The 14,676-nt window shown below is 48.6% G+C and overlaps 1 protein-coding gene across 1 annotated transcript in view; it reads left to right on the forward strand.

Moving 5' to 3' along the window:
* Positions 1–14,676, forward strand: part of VAV1 (vav guanine nucleotide exchange factor 1) — a 62,766-nt gene that overhangs the window by 12,935 nt on the left and 35,155 nt on the right. The gene's annotated exons all lie outside the window — the stretch shown is intronic.

Genomic DNA, 14,676 nt, shown 5'->3' on the forward strand with positions numbered 1-14,676 from the left:
GCTTCAGGAGAAACTTGGGAGTCAGGTCCCTTGGGCAACAGTGGAAGAAATAAGGGATGTTCAGTTAGAGAAGTTTAAGGTTTGAGGAAATCCCGAGCTGAGTCTGCAGAAGTTTTAATCAAGTATCTTAGCTCTTGTGACAAGAATACCCAATTGAAACGGGCTCATATAACTAAAATTACTGGGAGAAAAACGTCTTCAGGTTTGGCTGGATTCAGGGGCGGCTCAGGCATCACTACATCAGAGAATCTGCCCCACCCCACCCTTCATCTCTTAACTTTGCTCTTTTGGGTGTTTTTCTCTATTCTCAGCCATTGTTTTTCCTAATGAAGGTAGACAAGGGTGCCCAGCTGCTTCAGATCTGTAGTCCTACATTCTATGTCTAATGGAAAGTGGGAGGGGCGATTTAATGGCCTCCCAGGCCCAAATCTGTTTTTCGTTGGACATGATTTTTTTGGTGGGGTCACATGTCCATTCCTGAACCATCTGCTGTGGCTGGGAGAATATGAGGCTCTGATTGGCCAGGTGGAAGTCACATTCCTGAATCAGTTGCTGTGACCAGGAAAACTATGATGCTCTAATTGGCCAGGCTGAGGTCACGTGTCCGTTCCTGAACCAATGGCTGTGTTCAGGAGAGTGTCATGCTCTGATTAGTCAGGCTGGGGTCACCTGCCCATTCCTAGAGGGGGGCGCCTGGACTCTACCCAAAGGAGTTAGACTGAGAGGAGGGGAAGGGTAGTGACAAAGGGGAAACTGAGGGGCTGTTAGCAGAAGAAGGGGGAACAGATGTTAGGAGGCATTTGCTGTTTATATTGGCACTAAGTACTAAATTTAGTCCAGGGTTTCCCCGTCATCAGCACTGCTGAAATTTGCTCTGTCCTGGGGACTACCCTGTGCATTGTACAATGTTGAGCAGCATCCCTGGTCCCCACCTCCCCCTGGTGTTGTGACAGCAAAATGTTCCCAGACATTGTCAAATGTCCCCCTGGGAGCAGTGTCACCCCTGGGTGAGAAAAGCTCTGTTTTTGGAGGGAATGAGCCTCCTATCTTAGGGGGACCCACAGCAATGTAAACACTGACTGACAGGTGATAGCAAAGAAGAGATCGAGAGCTTCTTGGAGTTAGAATAATCATTTGCATTGTTGTCAGCAGCAGGCACTGTGCTGCTTGCTGGGCTCTGGGAAGGCACACAGACGAACTCACCTCTCTCCTGAGTTCATGGCCTTGGGGGCGACCAGAGGAGGGAGTGTGATTGTTTCCTGTGGCTGTTGTAACAAAGTACCTCGGACTGCCTGGCTTAAAGCAACAGAAATGTGTCATGGCGCAGTTCTGGAGGCCAGAGGTCTGCAATCCAAATGTTGGCAGGGCCCTGGCTGGCTTGGCTCAGTGGATAGAGCGTCGGCCTGCGGACTCAAGGGTCGCAATCCAAATGTTGGCAGGGCCGTTCTCCATCAAGAGGCTGTAGGTAAGAATCGGTTCTTGGCTTCTTCCAGCTCCTGGTGGTTCCCCAGCGTGTGGCTGCGCCCCTGAAACCTCTGTCTGTCTTCACGTGGCTGTCTCCTCCGTGTCTGTCTGTGCGTCACTTAAAAAAACGCTTGTCATTGGATTACCCAGAATGATCGCCTCATCTCGAGATCCTTAACTTAATTATTAATCGCATCTTGCAAAGTCCTTTTCTTTCAAATAACATCACATTCAGACTTTCCAGGGTTTTGATGTTGGGCATATCTTTTTGGGCAACCACTCAACCCACAACAGATAGTAAACAGCAAAGTCAACGAAACATTGTAAAATATGTTTCGGACAAAAACCGGGGGTTAAGAAGAAGAAGAAAAGAAGGGAATGCTTTCTGGAGGGCGGGCGGGGCCGGGGGGGGGGGAAGACAAAAACCAGGGGTTAAGAAGGAGAAGAAAAGAAGGGGAATGCTTTCTGGAGGGGGTGCATGTTTCCAGGAAATCTGAGAGTTGAAGGAGGAGAAGCTAGCTAGCTCTGGGAAGAATGGGGCAGGGCAGGCAAAGGCCATGCAACGGCCCTGGGGTTGGGAGGATCTGAATGAAGGATTTGCTGATGGAAGGTGAGTGAGTGAAGGCAGAGTGATGGGGAATGAGGTTTGGGAGTCGCTGTGGGATATGTGCAGAATTTAATGTGATGGGAAGTCCTTGGTGGGCTTAAGCAGATCGTAGCTGCTCTGTGGGGCCTGGACTTTAAGGGTGATGGAGGTGGCAGCAAGGAGACCTGGGAGGAAGAGGTTGATGAAGGTGGCCTGGACCAGGAGTTGGAAACAATGGGTCTGGCTCACATTTTGGTGGTTGAGCTGACCAGACTTGCTGACAGATGGGATGAGGGAGAAGGGTGGGGGAGTATGAAAGGAGACAAGATAATGTCTAAGTTTGTAGCATAAGGACCTGTGTGAGTTGGGGTATCGTTTGCTAAGATGGAAGGCTGGGGGAGGAACAGTTTTGGGGAGTTCTGATTAGGTGTGTTCTACTGGAGCTGGGAGGCAGCTCAGAATAGTGGTCAGCCCGGTGGTTCCCAGGATGGGGGAGAGACAATGTCCTTCCAGGGGGCATTGGTAATGTCCGGAGACAGTTTGGGTTTTCACCACTGGAGGGAGAGATGTGCCACAGGCATCTCCTGGGCAGAGACCAGGGATGCTGCTAAATATTTTATAATGTCCAAATGTCAGTAGTGCTGAGGCCGAAACATCCTATTGGAGGGGACATGGAATCCCATTCCATGGGTATCTGGGTTCCAATCCTGACCTAGCGACCTTGGGTGAGGTACTGAACCTCTCTGGAACTCAGTTTTCCTGTCTTTCAAATGGGGATAAGGGTAGCTCCTCTCTTATAGGGCTGTTATAAGAGCTTAATGAGCTAATAGTTGTAAAGTTGTAAAGCACTGCAGGCAGTACCTGGTAGTGATTGGGAAATCAATCCTTGGGAGCCAGCAGCTCATTGAGCTCATCATGGGAGAGAGGTGAGAGAGGGAGGACAGGGCCCTGAAGGTTGAGCCCTAGGAAGCAGCAGCATTGAGGGGGCCGGGAGAGAAGGAAGAGGCAGCAAGAAGTCAGAAGAGAATTCAGTGACTCAGGAGTAAAACTAGAAGGGTGTGGTGTCAACAGGCCCAAAGAGGAAAGCGGATCCACGTTGAGGTCTTGGCACAGTTTTAATGAAGTGCATGGGAATTGATTCAGAAAATGTAAGTGAATAACAACAGAAACAGGTTCTGTTGATTGAGCACTTACTATATGCAAGGGTTCTAAGGACTTAATACTTATTAACTCATTTTACTTTCACAACAAACCCATGGAGTAGGTACCATTATTTCTCAGTTATCTATTACAGTCTTCCACCCCTTATCTGTGGGATATATGTTCCAAGACACCCCCCCAGTAGATGCCTGAAACTATATATTCTATATATACTATATTTTTTCCTGCACATACATACCTATGATATATTTAATTTATAAATTAGGCACAGTAAGAGATGAACAATAAATAATAATAAAATAGAACAATTATAGTAGTATCCTATATAATAAAAGGCTAATATGCAAATAGTCATCACATCCTCAAGCATAATGACTGATCAGCAGGAGGCTGCGTGTGCAGCAGGCGCACGTGGGTAGGCAGGGCTGCGTGCGCAGTGAGGCATATGCAGGTGGGCGGGGCTGTATGCTTGACTGGTCACCAGGAGGTTGGATGGAGCACTGCTCAGTCCCTCCCCCACTCACCCCTGCCCCTCTGGCTCCTGTGGAAGTGGTGGGTGGCCTACTGTGTGCGATTTTGTGCGCTGGACCACTAGTACTGTAATAAAAGTTGAGTGAATGTGGCCTGTCTCTCTCAGAGTATCTTCTGTACTGTATGGACAGTGTGACTGTGCTGGACAAAGGCTTGATTTATGTCCTGGGCTGGATGGAGCAGGGCAGCATAAAATTTCATCACACATATCAGAATGGCATGCAATTTAAAATGTATGAATTGCTTACTTCTGGAATTTTCCATTTAATATTTTTGGACTGTGGCTGACCATGGGTAACTGAGACCACAGAAAGTAACACCGTGGAGAAGGGGGAGTTCTGTGCTGTGAAACAAACCACCCCAACCATATTGTTGTAAGACAACAACTCTTTTATAATCCTTACAGATTCTGTCAGGGATTCAGATGGGGCCTGGTGGTGACAAACCTGGACTGTCTGGGGGCTGGGATCATCTGGAGAATTCTTCACTGGCATGGCGGGTGGCTGGGCTGAGCTGTGGACGGGAGCACTGGGAAGTGGTCTCGCTGTGTGGCTTGGGCTTCCTCATAACATAAGGACTGGGTTTTGAGGAGAAGCATGAAGAGAGAGCAATTGCTCCTCAAAAGACCAAGACAGCCCGGCTGGTGTGGCTCCGTGGTTGAGCGTCAACCCAGGAACAAAGAGGTTACCAGTCCAATTCCCTGCCAGGGCACATGCCCAGGTTCCGGGCTCCCCAGTGGGGGTGTGCAAGGGGCATCCAATCTTATTGATGTTTCTATCTCTCTAGCCCTCTTCCTTCCACTCTCTCTAAAAATCAATAAAAAAAAAAAAAAGACCAAGACAGAAGCTGCAAGGTTTCTGCTGACCTGCTTGGAGATCATGCAGTGTTATTTCGTTGCATTCTTAGTGACGAAGCAAGTCACTGAGGCCAGTCTAGATTCAAGGAGAGAGGAGTCAGACTCCGCCTCTTGATGGGAGTGTGACAAGCATCAGCGTGCTGGATGGCCGACATTTTTGTGGCCATCTTTGGAAAGCACAACCTGTCACATGTTATCCTAATTTCGCAGATGAGGAAACGGAAACATGGAAGGCTTTAGCTGCCTGAGTGAGTAAGTAGCTATGCTGAGGTTTGAACCCAAGTATCCAGGCCCCCAAAACTTGCGACCAGAATTCATACTATATGAACTCTGCCTCTTTAAGGGGACATATGAGCCTTTCAGGGGGTTATGGAGATAGACTTGGGTTCAGATTTCTGGTTCTCTTGGTCAGGGTTCAGCCAGAAAGGCAGAAATCATCTTAGGTCTCTCAAACAGAAGGTTTAATTCAGAGAATTGGCTAATGAGTGAAGGGGAAGCTGAGAAGACAGGTGGGGGACACTCAGAGAGGAGCCACTGAGCAGGTGGAACAATGAAGGAAGTGGTGTGACCTGGGTCCAGGGCCATTCAATGAGAACTAGCACCTGGGGCAACAGCTGTCTTCAGGGAACTAAGCCATGGAATAGACTATTGGCTTCTGGAAGAGGCAGAGCAAAGGAGGGAGACGTACCCTGGCTTTTCTCTTCCTCCCGCCCTCTGGTCTCCTGACTGGGCCTCTCATTGGCTGAACCTACCTGGAAGCCAAGGTGCAAAGAAGCCTGGGAAATGTAGTTCCCTTGACTGCAGAGCAAAGCAGAGGAAGGGTGCAGAATGGATCTGAGAGCAGGCAGGCCAATCCAGATCTTCTTTCTTAGGACTGTCCTTGTCATGGGCCACCAGCACACAGCTGATCGGTCTTCCTCCATACAATCTATCAGAGACCTGCTTACCATGGTTATGTCCCCGGCTTCCCCCAAGCCGCCTCTAGCGCAGGCTAAACACCTGTAGCACCTTCATGGCTCTTCAATGGACAGCATCTCCAGGACTCCACCTTGGGGTGGCTGTCTTGTGCCTGTCTGCCCCGGGGACCTAGAATGACCCCCAGATGGGCACGGCATCCAAGCACTCCCAGGGATGTGGGGCTGTCACTTTCAGGCTAATCTGTGATTGAGCAGGGGACCAGGGGGAGTTGGAGAAAATGCTTAAAAAGCTGCCAACCATTTGTGCTTCCCTTACAGGCATTCTGGGAGATATGGCAGAATGATGGGATGTTTAAGGTGACAACACTTGCCCTTTTGACCACATGGACGGTGTTTATAAATGAGCACCTGAGGCCACCCTCCATTCACACTGTCTCACTCCCCCTTTCTCATTCTGGCCTCCAACCTCTTCCTGGAACACACAAGGCAGGGTCCAGCCTCAGAATCTTTGCACTGGCTGTTCCCTCTGCCTGGAATGCTGTTCCCCCAGACACACACCTGAATCATCCCCTCCTTTAAGCCTTTACTCAATGTCACTTTTTCAACGAGGCTTCTTGGACCTCCTTATTTAGAATTGCACCCCCTTGTGGCACTCCCTACCCCCTCTTCTTACTTATTTTTGTCCCTTAGCACCACCTTCTAACAAGCTATATTCATATTCATGTAACACATTGCAGAATGTCATCCTATGGGGCAGGGATGTGTACTTCTTATGTTCACAGCTGTATCCGCAGCACTTGTATGAGTGTCTGGAGCATAGTAGATGCTCAATAATTATTTATCAAATCCATGAAGGGGTGGTTGGATGATCAGAGCTCCCTCGCATGCTGTTCCCTCTGCCTGGAACACCTTCTCTCTCCCCCCGCCCCCCACTTTAAGATGTATTCAGACAGAAAGAGCACATATTTGTCTCTAACTTAGTGTATTTTATCAAGGTAGGAACAAAAATGTGACAGGAGAGTACCTTTTGCATTATTGACCAATGATGGTTTATCTTATTCTTTCTTTCCCACCCTACCATCCCCTAAAAGCGCCCCTAAAGCTTTTAGTTTTAGGGGAAAGATAACAGGTATCTGATCTCCCACTGACTTAAAAACCCCCCAAAACACCCAGCTTTATTAACATACAATAAACGACATAGTTAAAATACACTATTTGATAAATTGTGACATACATGTGAAGCAAACCCCACACAAAAGAGTGAACATATCCCCTCCCAAAGGTTCCTCCTACCCTTTCGAAATGTCTTCCTCTCACCCTCTCCGTCCCCCCACCTGCCATCCCCAGGCAATCACCCATCTGCTTTGGGTCATTGTAGATGTGTTTGCATCTTTTAGATAAGTGGAATCATGCAATATTAGACTTTTTAAAATGTATATATTTTTTATTAATTTCAGAGAGGAAGAGAGAGGGAGAGATAGAAACATCAATGATAAGAGAGAATCATTGGTCAGCTGCCTCCTACACACCCCCTACTGGGGATCAAGCCCACAGCCAGGACATGTGCCCTTGACCAGAATCAAACCTGAGACCCTTCAGTCCGCAGGCCAACACTCTGTCCACTGAGCCAAACTGGCTAGGGCTTGCCCCCCATTTAGGAGATGCTGCTGGCATCTAGTGGATAGAGGCCAGGGATGCTGCTCAACAGCCCACAGATGCCACACTCAACAGAGAATCATCCTGCCCCAAATGTCAGCAGTGCTGAGGTTAAGAAGAAGCCTGTGCTAGGGGGCAGAGAGGCTAATAGAATCGTTAGATTATTTAACAACTAGTGGCCTGGTGCATGAAATTCATGCACATTAAAAGCGAATTAATTAGAGAAAATATTTTAATATTGCTATTTTCCCTTTCTCTATAATAGAAGTGCCAGAGATGAAAGAAAATTAGTAAAATGTATATGACAATGTCCTTCCTGTCAGAGTTTGGGGCGTGCCGTGGGACCCAGAGTCAAGTCCCCGCCCACCAATGTGCACCTCAAAATCACACGAGACCCAGACCCAGCTGGCCCCACCCCATCAAGCCTCGCAGGGTGGGGGGCACAGCCTCAGGTCCCCTGACCTGGCCTCAGGTCCCCTGGTCCCAGTGCAAGGGCATGAGGGCATGATGACCATTTACATATTAGCACTTTATTATATAGGATTTGGTTAAATAATGCATCCATATCATTCAAGTATTAAAATGCATAAAAAGACATACAGGGAAAATTTAACTTCTAGTCCTGTCCCTCAGATACCCACACATACCCAGTTCCTACCTTTTCTCATAAGCGACTACATGTTTTTAAGGTTTATTCACTTATTTTAAAAAAAATCTTTATTGTTGAAAGTATTACAGATGTCCCTTTTTTCCCCCATGACCCCTTCTAATCTGTGCCTGTGCTGATGAGAGAGAATTATTGATCAGCTGCCTCCTACATACCCCATACTGGGGACTGAACCCACAACCAGGGCATGTACACTGACCGGGAATTGAACCATGACCTCCTGGTTACCCCACATTGGGGATTGAACCCACAACCAGGGCATGTACACTGACTGGGAATTGAACCATGACCTTCTGGTTCATAGGTCAATATTCAACCACTGAGCCATGCTGGACAGACATAATTTTTGTGATTCGTCATACTGTTGTGTGCGTCACTTCTTCACTCGTTATCACCGAGTTGTAGTCCATTCTGTGGACGTAACACAATGTGTCTTCTCTTAACACTCACCGCCTCCTAACAAGCTATGTTCATATGCATATAATATGTTGCTTGTGTCCTTCTGCCAGAATATCAGGGGCAGAGATCTGGACCTCTTATGCTTACAATTGTATCCCCAGCACTTGGACCACTACCTGGAGCATAGTAGATGCTCAATAACTATGATTGAACCCAGGAAGGGGGTGATTGGATGCTCAGAGCCCCCTCACTTGTTGTTCCCTTTGCCTGGACCCTGGGCTGCTCCCAGTTTTTGTTCTCATAGATAAAGTTGCCGGAACATCTGTGTGCAGGTCTCCACATGAACATGAACTTAAGGTTGCATGGTAGTGCATGTTTAACTTTTAAAGAAACTACCAAACCATTTTTTTATAGTGTTTGCACCCTCTGGCATCCCATCAGCGTGCAAGGGTCACCTGGACTGCTTCTCCTCTGTGCTTTGCCATGCATCTCTTAATCCTGGGCTTTATCAGACACTCCTCCCACTGGACCAGACCCCGTGGCCCTCTGTGCTTTTCTGCACACGGCCCACTGTGGTAAAATCTGCTCAGTGTCTGTCTCCCCACTAGACTGTATATGCTCTGTGAGGACAGGGTTCTGTCTTGGCCACCACCGGCTCCAGGGTTTGGCACACAGTAGGCACTCAATACATGCTTGCTGAATGAATGTATGACCCTGCCTAGTGGGCCAGGTGCTAGGGGGGAGATTCATTTGGTTGGTATTTTCATTCCCTATGTGAAGATGAGGAAACTGAGGCACCAGAAGGTGCAGAGACCCATCCAGGGTCCCTCTGCTTGCAGCCGTTGCGCTGGAAGTCTGTTGGGAGCCTTTGACTGTCTTTGAGATGTTGGGTATGTGCTGGGCTGGCAGGAGCGGGGAGAGGAGACACAAGCTGGTGCAGGGAGGGTTTTGAAGACCAGGATGGTGAGTTTATGCTTTGTACCTCAGCTTACAGGCTTTGAAAGGGGTGCACAAAACAGCCACCCTCTCTGGTCTGCAAGATGAAGTCTTGCAGTTTCAAGATTAAGGGGCTTCAGGGCCTGAAGGCAGAGGGCCCCCCTTTCTCTGTCTCCCCAGCAAGCCCTGGTAACAGGCATTTCCTGTTTCCGGCCTCTCCCTGGGGCTGAGGTGGGGGTGGGGGAGCTGATTGCCCCAGTGTGCTCAGCTCTGGGTCCCCTCTCCTGCTCCCACCACAGCCACCAAAAGGGGTCTATCCCTGCCCACTGGTTCCCTGAAGGAGAGCAGGGAACTAGCTAACCTTTCCAGCTCTTTCTGTGTCTGGGGCTGGCGCTGTACTGATGGGGACCTGCAGGCAAAAGGGAAGTGCCAGGGTGCTGATTTGCATGTGGGTAAGATGCCAGCCGGATTCTGGTACTCTGGTGGCAGGAGGAGGGGAGCTGAAGGGGTTGCCCCCCTACAAAGAGGAAATGTGCTCACACACCCAGCCTATATTTGTTTAAAGGTCCTCCTGTGCTTTGCCACCTTCTCCCATGTCACAGGCTACGGGGAAGTTCTGGTGGTCTCACCTCAGACACTCCTGCTGTCGGAGGCAGCCCCCTCTTTTCAGCTGGCCCTGCTCCTGCCCTGAGGGCTGATGAGTCATATCACCAACCCCCTCCCCCACTTTGAGGTGTCACATGACTGGAGGGAAGGAGTCTCAAGGCTCAGCTGATCACCCTGAGTTCTGGAAGGAACTTCCTCCCCTAGCCCAGATGAGGCCATCTGTTCTGTTGCCCTTGGTGACCTGCGAGCCCTGGCCAGAGTCCGCCCATGACCTCACAAAGGCTGCTGGACAGCGAGGGTACATGTGGTTCTTGTCACATGCCGAGTCCTCCATCATGGTTCTGTGTGACACCAGGGGGAAGCCTGGTGTGGTTCAAAGAGACAGGGATGCAGTGGACAGGGGCATGGCCTTTGAGTCCAGAGAGCTGGTGTGTGGCTCCTCATTCCTACTCTGTGGCCTCAGGGAGGTGATGCCTCCTCGATGAGCCTCAGTTATCTCATCTGCCAAATGGGGATTCATTATTCTATTCACCAACTCCCATTGAGATTTACTCTGTGTCAATCATTGTACTAAGTGAGGCCACAGCAGCGAACAAATAAGGGAGAATCCTGCCCTTGTGGAGCTGATGTTCTAGTGTGTAGGGGAGGTTGGGTGGAGGACAGAGAGACAATAACAGAATAAGTAAGCAAAACATTCAGTGCTCTAGACAGTAAGTTGCATGAGGCGGGGAATAAAGCAGAAAAGCAAGATGTGTGCGCATGCTTTCATGTGTTGCCATTTCAGAGCCATTGGGAAGGTCTCACTGAGAAGTGACTTTCATCAAAGGTGTGAAAGAGACAAGGAAGGGAGGCACCAGGTTAATTGTGGGCCTGACATTCTAAGCAGAAGGGAACAGCTAGTGCAAAGGTCCTGGGGCTGGATTGTGTCTAACAAGTTCTAGGAACAGCGAGGAGATCCATGCAACTGGAGCAGAGTAAGCAAGGCAGAGAGGGGGAGGTGATGGGGACAGGTTGGGCAGCACCTTGGGCTGCGGGGAGAACTTGGGGCTGCATCTGGGTGGGATGAGAGCCCTGGGAGGGTTTTGACAATATTGCTCTGGCTGCTGTATGGAAAGTAAATTATAGGAGTGCAGGAGCGGGAGCTAGGAGTCCAGTGAGGAGATCATTGCAATAATCTAGGTGAGCAATGATGGTGGCTCAAGCCAGCGAGGTGGCAGTGGAGGTGGAGAGAGGGGTGGGATTCTGGCTATATTTTGAAGGTGGAACCAACAGGATTTGCTGATGGACTGGAAGTGGAGTGATAGAGAAATGGAAGAGTCAAAGCAACTCTAATGTTTTAGGTCAAAATAACTGGAAGGACATATGAGAGCCTGCCTCCTAGATCTTGGTAGCAACTCTGTTGGGAAAATTAAAACTCTGAAGATCAGACTCTTTGTATAAGGTTTGGAAAAGGCTAAGTTTTCACCCTAGCTGGTTTGGCTCAGTGGATAGAGCGTTGGCCTGTGGACTGAAGCATCCCAGGTTCGATTCTGGTCAAGGACACATGCCCGGATTGTGGGCTCGATCCCCGGAGTGGGGCATGCAGGAGGCAGCCAATCAATGATTCTCATCATTGATGCTTCTATCTCTCTCTCCCTCTCCCTTCTTCTCTGAAATTAATAAAAAAAAGTTTAAAAAGAAAAAGAAAAGGCTAAGTTCTCAATAAATGGTGCCTCCTCCCAACCAGGGCTTGGGGTGGGGGGTAGTCATGATGGTGATACTGCAGATGATGATTGTATTGATGGTGATGGTGATGGTGATGGTGATGGTGATGGTGATGGTGATGGTGATGGTGACGGTGGATGGTGGTAATGGTGATAACAGTGATGACATGATAATCATGACCTTGGTGATGGTGATGATGGTGACAGTTGGGGTGATACCGATAATGATCATTTTCAGGGCTTGAGGGCTTACACTGCACCAAGCTCTTTACATGGATTATTGTACTGCATTATAACAACAGGACACAGTAGGCATTATGATGATCCCCATTTAGCAGTTGAAAAAGCAAGTTCAGAGAGGGTGGGTGACTTGCCTCAAGACACAAGGCAGGAGGATCTTTCTGTGTCCCTTTGGATTAGGTGCCCGTTGGGGGTTTGTTCTCCATCCTGTTCCCTACCTTTCCGTCCATCCCAGGGCCTTCCTCCCGAGTCCAGGGCCTGAGGAGAGTAGGCTGGAGAGGAGACTCTGACGTTTGGTGATGGTCACACCCGGGATGCGGTGACCCTGGTCCGGAGTGAAATGGCTGATGGGAGAAATGTGTCTGGATCTCTTCCCACCATCGGTGCCTTGTGGTCCTACCCTAACACCTCTGGGAAGTTCTTCCTGGTCCCATATTTCTCCCTTGGACTCTGTGAAATCTGTTTCTTCAAGCACTTATGTGGCAGTCATTCTTGCTGCAAACACAATACGAAGCTCTGCAAGATGACAGGGGAGGGGCAGACAAGTGCTATGGGTGCCCCGCCCATAGGTTATTAGTCCGCTCTGGTGTCACCTACAGAGGGTTCCTGATGGCCCCCTGAGTCTCTGAACAAGAACGTTCTCTGGTGTAGGAAGATTCTCGGCCTGCACAGGGCAGCCTAGAAGTGCCGGGAAGTTACTCGAGAGGCGCCCACAATCAAGCCGGAGGGAGTGGAGGGATCCATATTAGGGTGTTCTTTCCCAGATGGGGCGATTCTGGCAATGTCTACCTCATCTCCAGAGGCCCCAAGAGGATGGAGCCCCATTGACGCCAGCAGGTCCTGATGAACACCTCCTGGGTTGGTTTCCTTCTCCCCGTCCCACCTCCCTGCTGCCCTGAGTCCTTGGATCACCTCCCAGATCTACTACGTGTACCCCAGATCCTTATTTCGGGGGCTTCTTCCAGGGACCCCAACTAGAACAGGGATGCAACCTTAGCATGCTGCTCAAGTGGTCCCATAAGGAACACCCCAGACAACTGTAACATACTGTACACAGAACAAAGATGAGGGTAATGTAATTTAGTCACCGTGGTGGCACCAGTTACTACAGGTGGCACCTGACATGATCTAGGCTGACCATGGACACACCACAAAGGGCATCGCTCACCCAGCGGGGAGGCCATTTCCCCGTGTGGTTCTTTGTCAGCCCTTCCTGTTTCTCCTTGGAGAGTCTTGGCTCAGGTCTATGGTCACATACTCTTCCTAATGGGAACTCTGGCACATATGCAGGAGGATGTGGGAAGCAAATAAGAAATGTTTAGAGAATAATAAAACGAGCAACGTACCCATCACTCCGGTGGAGAATCAGAGCATGACCATTTCTTGGGAATCCTGAAGACAGTTTTTCAAGCTTTTGAGACTCTAACTATAGTAAGAAATGATTTTTCCCCCCCCATGACTCCCAGCCCACCGCCACAAGAGCACATGCAACTGAAATGAAAGCTTTTCATCCCTATCTTTTCTGCATAGAAAACATTGCAACATATTTTATTCCATTCCAGTGGGATCTGCTACGCTCATTTTGTGACCTGCGAATGGCTCACGAGCCACAGTTTGGAAAACAGCCTTAAAAGCCCCTGTTTCCCTTCTGTGATTACACACCCTGCCCTTCCCCCACTCCCTAAAAGTAGCCACTGTCTTGAACTTTTGGGCAATAATTTCCTTGATATTTTTTATAGCTTTGCTATGTGTGTATCTCTAAACATTTTATTGCTTGTTTTTCCTGATGTCTATACTTGATATAAATAGAATTATATGTATGAGAATTGATTTTTTTATTGAACATTATGTTCTTGAAATGTATCCATGTCTATGTCTATGGCTGAGTAACAAGGTATTCCGAAACTTCATCATGTAAAATAGCCATTATGCTCATGAATGATTTACGTTGGGATTTCCGACACCTGCAGTCAGGTGTTGGCGGGCTGCGGGGGTGAGGCTAGGGGGCAGGGGCACAGGTAGCTCAGTCTGTAGGACCTGGGTTCCTCTCCACATGCGCCTCTGCAAGGGACTGACTGAGCAAGGGCCTGACTGAGCGGCCTCATCACATGGCGGCCCGTGAGCAGCTCAGGAGGCCAGAGTGGAAGCTGCGATGCCTTTTATTCCTTAGCCTTGAATAGCAGTCACATATTGTTGCTTCTACCATACTCTGTTAGTCACACAGGGCTGGTCATGGTTCAGTGTGACAGGGGATTACAAGCAGGGCATGAATCCTGGGGTTTGTGGACCATTGGGGGCCATCTTGGAGGCTGACTACTATAATTGCGGTGTCTTAATTACTGTAGATTTGTGCTAAGTTGATATCTGGTAGGACTAGTACTCCCACTTTATCTTTCCCTTATAGAATTGCCTTGGCTATTTGCAACTCTGTGCTTTTCCACACAAATTTTTACATTCATCTGTCAAGTTCAATAAGAACCCAATAAACATAACAAATAATAAAAACAAAAGAAACAAAATCCTTAAACTTCAAAATGAATGAGTATGATCTGGCTTAGAATAAATCTTATTAAAAAATATTTTGGGCCCAGCCAGGGAGGCACAGTGGTTGAGCATTGACCTATGAACCAGGAAGTTATGGTTGGATTCCCAGTCAGGGTCAGGGCTCGATCCCCAGTAGGGGGCGTGCAGAAGGCATTCAATCAATGATTCTCTCTCCTCATTGATGTTTCTATCTCTTTCTCCCTCTGCCTCTCTGAAATCAATAAAAAAAATATTTTTTTTAGTAACCAATAGTGGGGTGACCTGATGCTATGAGACTTCTGAGGTGGTCCCAGTAAAAAGTACTCAGTGTTACCTATGTAACATTCATGCCAACCTTGTTTAACTGAACCTAATAATAAGGAAACAGAAAAAGCCAAACATGGGACTATCTGCAAAACAATTGGCTCGAA

The sequence above is a fragment of the Myotis davidii genome, unplaced genomic scaffold, assembly GCF_000327345.1.
Source record: "Myotis davidii unplaced genomic scaffold, ASM32734v1 scaffold921, whole genome shotgun sequence".
Taxonomy (NCBI): domain Eukaryota; kingdom Metazoa; phylum Chordata; class Mammalia; order Chiroptera; family Vespertilionidae; genus Myotis; species Myotis davidii.